Below are 7,492 nucleotides of genomic sequence, written 5' to 3'. Positions count from 1 at the left end.
TCAGTCCCATAAACAGGCCTGAACCCAGACTGGGATGGGTCAAGATAATCTGTTTCATCCAAGAGTACTTGCAGCTGCTGCGCCACAACCCTCTCAATCACCTTTCCTAAAAAAGGGGTATTTGCAACCAGTCGGTAGTTGTCACAAACCAATGGGTCCAGGGTGGGCTTTTTCAGGAGTGGTCGAATCACCGCCTTTTTCAAGGCAGCTGGAACCACTCGCTCCTGCAATGATGCGTTGACCACACCCTGGATCCACTCCAAGGTGTACATATTGCTGTACATGTAATGTTGCTGTACATATGGAAGTCCTCATGGAATTACAGGCTTCTGTAGTCTTGTTTCTGTAAAAGCTGAATTTGTAAAACTGCACCTGTGCATTCACATCTTAATGTCTGACTTGTTTAGTATGCCAAAAAGGGGAGGGGTGGGGGAAGCCTTATTTCAGGCTGGTGAAATGGCCAAGTTTAGCTACACTTAAGCTATCAAGCAAAATGGGTGAAAATAGTGGAAAGTTACCATTGGCCAGGTAATATTTTTAAAAATTAAAATCCTGATGGTCATGGCAAGAAGAAAGGTAGTGTAAGACTAGGTATGCAAAAGTTGTCATATGTTTAAGCAATTATGTGCTCGTCAAGCCACTGGATAGGAAACAAACAATACCAGATCACAGCAGTACAGCTCCATGGCTGCTTCCATGATTTCGTTGTAGATTAGGGCCTGGGGGAAGCCAGGCCAGATGCACTCCAAAAGTAGACTCTTACTTTCCAATTGTTCCTCTTCAACTAGAACTGTGCAATTGCTGGAGCGCTGGCCTGGGGAACTCTCCATCCTCCAGTTTTTTCAGCCACATTTGCCTGTCCTTGTATTTCTTCAGTTGCAATAGGCATGAATAGATGCTGATAAAGTGAAAGCCCAATATATACATCATGCACCAAACACCTAGCATGATGCCACTTGAACACTGAGATTATGGTGATGTCAAAAGTTACAATTTTCACATAAGTGGTAGATTTGAGGCAATAAAGCTGGCAAGATACATTGTAAGGGTATCCCCGCTCCCCTTTGAACTAGCCTTAGTCTTAAATGCAAGCTGGATATTTTTACTATTGGCTACTCACTGCAGTGGCTTGCAACAGAAGGGCAAAGGGCAAGAGGAACTATGAAGTGAAGGGAAATGCTGCTTCAGCTTCCCACAGTTATGCTCTAATGCAAGGATGAGGAACTTGTGTCTTTCCAGATGTTTTTGTACAACACCTCCCATCATCCCTGTTCATTGACCATGTGGGCTGGGCTAGTAGGAGTCGATTGTGAACATTTTAAAAAAGAACTATTTGGTGTGATATAGATAGCTGCCCTTCATTTGGCAACTATGTACCAGGCTGTTAGTAGATCCAGGAAGAGCATTTCACTGACATCATCAGCTACTTCTTGTGCGCCTGCTCCTACCATGCAGAGTCTGTCTTTATCCTGCATCACTGGTGATGCAGTGGCTGTTGTGTAAATTTGTGTAAGTGTTAGCAGAGATTGTCAATGGTCTGAGATGCATGTGTGCCAGTGTGTGTGTTTACCTAAGTAGCAGGCTTTTAGATCACTGAGATTTAATAAAATAAGAAAAGCTACTTTATTTACAGAAATACATAGTAGATAGTAAAGGCATACCTAGTTCTAACTAAGTTGGAGGCACAACACCCAGATTTGGGAGTTGCCCTCATGGCTCAGAAGAGAGAGAGCAGAGACAAAGGTGTCTCTCTGACAGTCAAAGAAGAGAAGAAGAGAAAGGGCAGAAGGAGGAGGGGCAGATAAGCTTCCCTAAGATATATCAGTCGAAGGACGGAAGGATGTCAGTCAGAGCATCACACGTAAAGGTAGCCAAGCCTACCCGTCTAGAGGATCCTAACTCTATCCCCCTTCTGCAACATAAAAAGAACAGAACAGGTTGCTCTTGCCCCACTTCCAATAGTGGCAAAGTATATTGGGAACAAAACTTTGCTCATGTGAGAGGAAAGCACTGCATATGTTCAGGTGTGCCCATTTCTGTGTTTAGAATTCTGTGCTAATAATAATAATAAAATAATAATAAATTTAATTTTTGTGTCGCCTATCTGGCCGAAGCCACTCTAGGCGACGTACATATTAAAATTCAATAAAATACAATATAATTACAGAATAAAATACAATGCAGTCAACACTAATGCAGGTGTAAAACTATGTAGGGCAATCAGAAACAATCACAGAAAAATTAGCCCACCCCGGAGATCCCAAAGGCCTGTCCAAAGAGCCAAGTTTTTAAGGCTCGGCGAAATGTATCCAGGGAAGGGGCATGGCGAAGATCAAACGGGAGGGAGTTCCAGAGAGTGGGGGCCGCCACTGAAAATGCCCTCTCTCTAGTCCCCACCAACCTAGCTGTTTTCGTTGGTGGGACTGAGAGAAGGCCCTGCGTGGCTGATCTAGTCGGGTGGCTTAATTTGTGGTACTGGAGGTGCTCCTTCAGGTAAACTGGGCCGAGACCATATAGGGTTCCTGACAAATTTTGGGTTAATAGCTTATTGCTGTGCCTCAGTGTTGGTCAGCTATAAAATGGCATCAGCATCTCAAATGATATAAATCATTTTGTATGTGTGTTTGACTTGTATAGGCTTGCCACAATGCTCCTTTCATGGGAATTCAGTCACATGCAGGGATGTGTGCACCAGCCCTGGCCATCCGATCCTGGCCTTCCTCCACAGAGCAGCAAGATCTGAAGGGCGTGGGGGACTGTAAGTACATGTCGCTGAATTCATTCACAATCTTCCTTCAGATTTTTCAATATGACAGAGATGGCACGGGCACAGCTTTGCTTCCCACGTCAAAGGGACTTCCTGGAAGGGGCTTTTGAGTCCCTGCTTTCTCGGTATGGCATATCTAAGTCTGGATTCTGTTGATCCATGTTGAAGCTATGATCTTGAGTTGTTAAGGACTCTGCCCCTAAGCCTCACCTAATGTCATGTTATATAGAATGAAAAACTTCCAGTCCTTCTGCCATGCTTAAACATGCTTCCTGCATACCTCTGGAGGCCTGTCCCATACTGGACAGTTGTCCCCATCAGATGATTGTTTGAAGAGGAGTGATGATCTGAGAAGATGGAGACCTACTCTTGTTTTCATGAAGTTATCTGTCTGGTTTTTCTCCAGTTCTTATTTTTGTTTTGAAAGTATAACAGGACCCTCTTTAAAGAGTTTCACAGGAACTGACAAAATACTCTTAAACTGCAATCCTTGACCATAGGGGTGGGGAAATGGATTGGCCAGACACACGCACATGCACAGGTGAAGATTGACAAGTGAGCAGAGTTGCCCAGTTGTCCGTCACTTAATGTCAACGTGAGATGGCCTATTTTGCCCTTAGAGGGTCTTGCAGAGCACTTTGTACATTTCAGTCAGTTAATCCTCTTTCCAAGCACTCTGTGTTTACTCCCAATTAAGTCCCACTGAACATGAGAGAACTTCTGAGAGATGTACAAGAGTGCACACAGAATAGTCGTTACTTCATGGGGCTTATTGGGAGCTACCTACCAAATGCATTAGTACTTAAAAATCACCTTCCAGGTTAATCTCATGTTTTGAAGCGTTTGTTTAACCTCTTGAGCATGGCTTTAGAAGTAGAAAAGGGGCATAAGTAAAGGTGAAAAATAAAAAAGCTTCAAAAGGTAAAATCTGAAACCTAACAAGGAAAATGACATGAAGGAGAAAGTTGGGAGAAAGCCAACAATTAAAATGCTAGTGTAGTTTAAAACTACCATCTCTCATTAGAATGTAAGATCTTGCCTAGATTAGCTCAAAGGCTAATCCAGTTTCCCACAGTCAACCACCAGATAATTTAGGGAAGTCTACAAGCAGTTTACAAGGACAAGAGCATAATGCAGCTCGTGTTCCTGTGGAACTGGTATTCAGAGGCATGCTGATTCCAGTGCTGGAGGTGGAACATAGCTGTCATGACTAGCAGGCTTTATTGTTATGTGCCTTCAAGTCAATTACAACTCATGGCGACCCTATGAATCAGCAACCACCAACAGCATCCATTATAAACCACCCTGTTCAGATCTTGTAAGTTTGGGTCTGTGGCTTCCTTTATGGAATCAATCCATCTCATTTGGTCTTCCTCTTTTTCTACTCCCTTCTGTTTTTCCCAGCATTATTGTCTTTTCTAGCGAATCATGTCTTCTTATTATGTGTTCAAAGTATGATAACCTCAGTTTCATCATTTTAGCTTCTAGTGATAGTTCTGGTTTAATTTGTTCTAACATCCAATTATTTGTCTTTTTCGCAGTCCATGGTATGTGCAAAGCTCTCCTCGAACACCACATTTCAAATGAGTTGATCTTTCTCTTATCCACTTTTTTCACTGTTCTGCCTTATCTTCCATGAATTTGTCTAATCCCCTCTTAAAACTGTCCAACTTGGTGGCCATCACTGCATCTTGTGGTAGCAAATTTCATCATTTTTACTACATGCTATGTGAAGAAGTAATTTTGTCTGCCCTGGATTTCTCACCATTCAACTTTATTAGATGCCCCCCCTTTAATATTGGGGGGGTGAGGAGAGATTATGCACATCATACATAATTTTATACACCTCTGTCATGTCCTCCTTTACTTGACCTTTTTTCTTAAGTAAAAAGCCACAAACATTGAAATCTTTCCTCATAGGGGAGTTAATCCAGGCCCTTAATAATTTTGGTTGCCATTTATAGCCTCCAACTGTAATATCCTTTTATAACACTGGTCAACACTAATTTTATTGCCAATGATGTTTGATTGGTTTTAGAGTAACTTTGTGTCACTGATTCCAAATATGGCATCGGTTTTGCTAGATTGGCTCTAATTTTTGAGATAATGGATGCCCTCATTGAAAAACATAACAAATTTAAAAAATTTAATGGTCAGGCATAGCCTACCCACAAATGACATGGAAACTGTCTCAAATCATACAAAAGAAAACACATGAAATACCTAATGGCGTTGTATTCAGTACAATAACATTAAAACAAAGTAAGCTGATTCAGATAATCACAATTAATGCATAGAAAAACACTGTGTGTCCGATTTTCTTTTATGTGGGGCATCAGGACAATCACGTTGGAGGCTCCAGCAGTAGTCTGCCATCATGTGTCTGTCCCATCTGCCTTGATACCTTTCCTCCATCACCTTTATATCCTGATGGAACCTCTCCCCTTGTTCCTCACTAAAATCACCAAGATTATCCGGAAATCTGTCTAAGTGGCTATGGAGATAGTGTGCCTTTATGCTCATATTAGTCCCCAAGTGTTTAAAGTTAGCGAGCATGTTTTGCACCAATTCTTCATAATTGTCTGCTTTGTGGTTACCCAAGAAATTCTTGACAACTGAGACATAACTGCACCAGGCAGAAGCTTCAACATCATTCATAAATTTAGTGAAATTCAAATCATTGATGAGTTTACGAATTTTAGGACCATCAAAGATTCCTGCTTTTAGTTTTTCCATAGTCAGTCCAAGGAACGATCTACAAATGTATTTGAAGCAATCACCATCTTTGTCCAAGGCCTTAACAAATTGCTTCATCCGTCCAAGCTTGATATGGAGTGGTGGGAGAATGATTTTTTCTCTGTCAACCAATGGCTTGTTAATGATGTTCGCTGCACCTACAGTCATGTGTTCCCTTGAAGGCCATGTCACTTTTTTCCAAAGATCTCGCTTTGTCCTACTAACCCACAAGCAGATGAAACAAGGGTACTTCGTGTATCCACTTTGCTGCCCAAGCAAGAAGTTCACCATCTTTAGATCACCACAAATAGACCAGTGGTGCTCATGATAGCAGAGCTTCTGCAAGACCATTTTGATATTTTCATATTCTTCTTTAAGTTTTGTTGAGTGAGCACTTGGAAGAGATGCATAGCGGTTACCATTGTGCAATAAAACACATTTCAAGCTTCTGGTGGAGCTGTCTATAAAAAGCTGCCAATCTTCTGGTTGATATTCCGGTAGTCCCATTTGGAGAAGTCCGTTATTGCAGTATACAAGTTCTTCATCTTGGCTGAAGTATGGAAGAAGTCCCTCCTCTCTTGTCCGATAAGCTGTTATGTTAGCTTCCGGCTGTAGACAGTTCTTTTCCATTAGCCTGGATGCTAAAAGTTCAGATGCTTGCTTTGACAGACTGAGGTCTTGTATCAGATCATTGAGTTCTTTTTGGGAGAACTGCTCAGGTGTTGAAAAGCTTTCTTCATATCCACTTCCAGGGCTACCACCTGTGCTACACTCCACGTCCAGCATTTCTTCAGCATCTGACAATGGAAGGTCAGGCAGTGAGGTAAACACTGGTATGGGAACGTCTTCGCTGTGTGGCACAGGTCACCTTGCTGAGTCCAAATCAGGATACTCCCACTTATGTTTCTTGTAGCGATTGAAGCCTTTCACATTCACAACACAAAATTAACAATCATCATGATGGTTTTGCGGCTCTCTCCACACCATAGGCACACCAAAGTTTAAACGTTTCCTTTCTCCATTTTTCCACTGTCGTAGGCACTCTACACAGGTTTTGCAAACCTTATGGGGAGCCCAAGACTTATCTTGATCTCCAAGCTTCACTCCAAAATAAGCAAGATATGCTTGTTTTACAAAGTCAGTGATGTTTTTTCTTTGTTTTTGCAGAGTGCATTCACCACAAATGTACGGTAGGGCCCCGCTTCCCGGTGCTCCGCTAATGCGGCAGCTTTCGTTTTCAATTTTAAAGCCGATTTTGCCGCATTTTGCGGCATTTTCGCGTGATGCGCCCCATTCAACTCAATGGGGTTCCACTTTATGGCATTTTCCGCTTTACAGCGGGGGTCCGGAACGGAACCCACCGTATAAGTGGGGCCCTACTGTAGCAGAATGCATTAGGATTGTTTAAGCAGCCTCTTTGTGATGAACTCATATTCCTCTTCAAAAAAAAAAGTATCAATATGATATTATATGCAATGGATAAACTTGCAAAACAATGTTCAAGAGTAAAAAGACAGACCAAACCCTGCTGCATATGTCAGCAGCTACAGGTCGTACTGGGGTACAATAGTCATTTGAGGGGTATCCATTATCTCAAAAACTAGAGCCAATTCCGCAAAACTAATGTCATTTTTGGATTTAGCACCCCCAAAATACCCTAAAGTCATTCAAACATCCTTGGCAACTAAAAATTTTGTTGTTGTTGTTGGGCTGTGTAATGCATAGTGACCGGAATTGTACTTGGTGTTCCACATATTAAAGCGTCACAACATTGGCAATTTTCGATTTTTCCCCCCCAGTTACCCCCAAATTTGCACGATGACCCATCAATCTTCGGATTTTCCCTTGGTGCAAAAGGGGACGGGAGAGAGAAGGCAGTTTCTGGGCTGCGATAACGCTGTAATCTTTGCAGCGATTGGCTATTGTTTCTCTCCCTCCTATTGGACAATCTGCCCCCACCTCCCACAGTTGATTGGTAGAGAAGGCTTC

Source organism: Rhineura floridana, chromosome 2 (assembly GCF_030035675.1).
Source record: "Rhineura floridana isolate rRhiFlo1 chromosome 2, rRhiFlo1.hap2, whole genome shotgun sequence".
In the NCBI taxonomy this organism is placed as follows: domain Eukaryota; kingdom Metazoa; phylum Chordata; class Lepidosauria; order Squamata; family Rhineuridae; genus Rhineura; species Rhineura floridana.
This window is presented reverse-complemented; position numbering follows the sequence as displayed.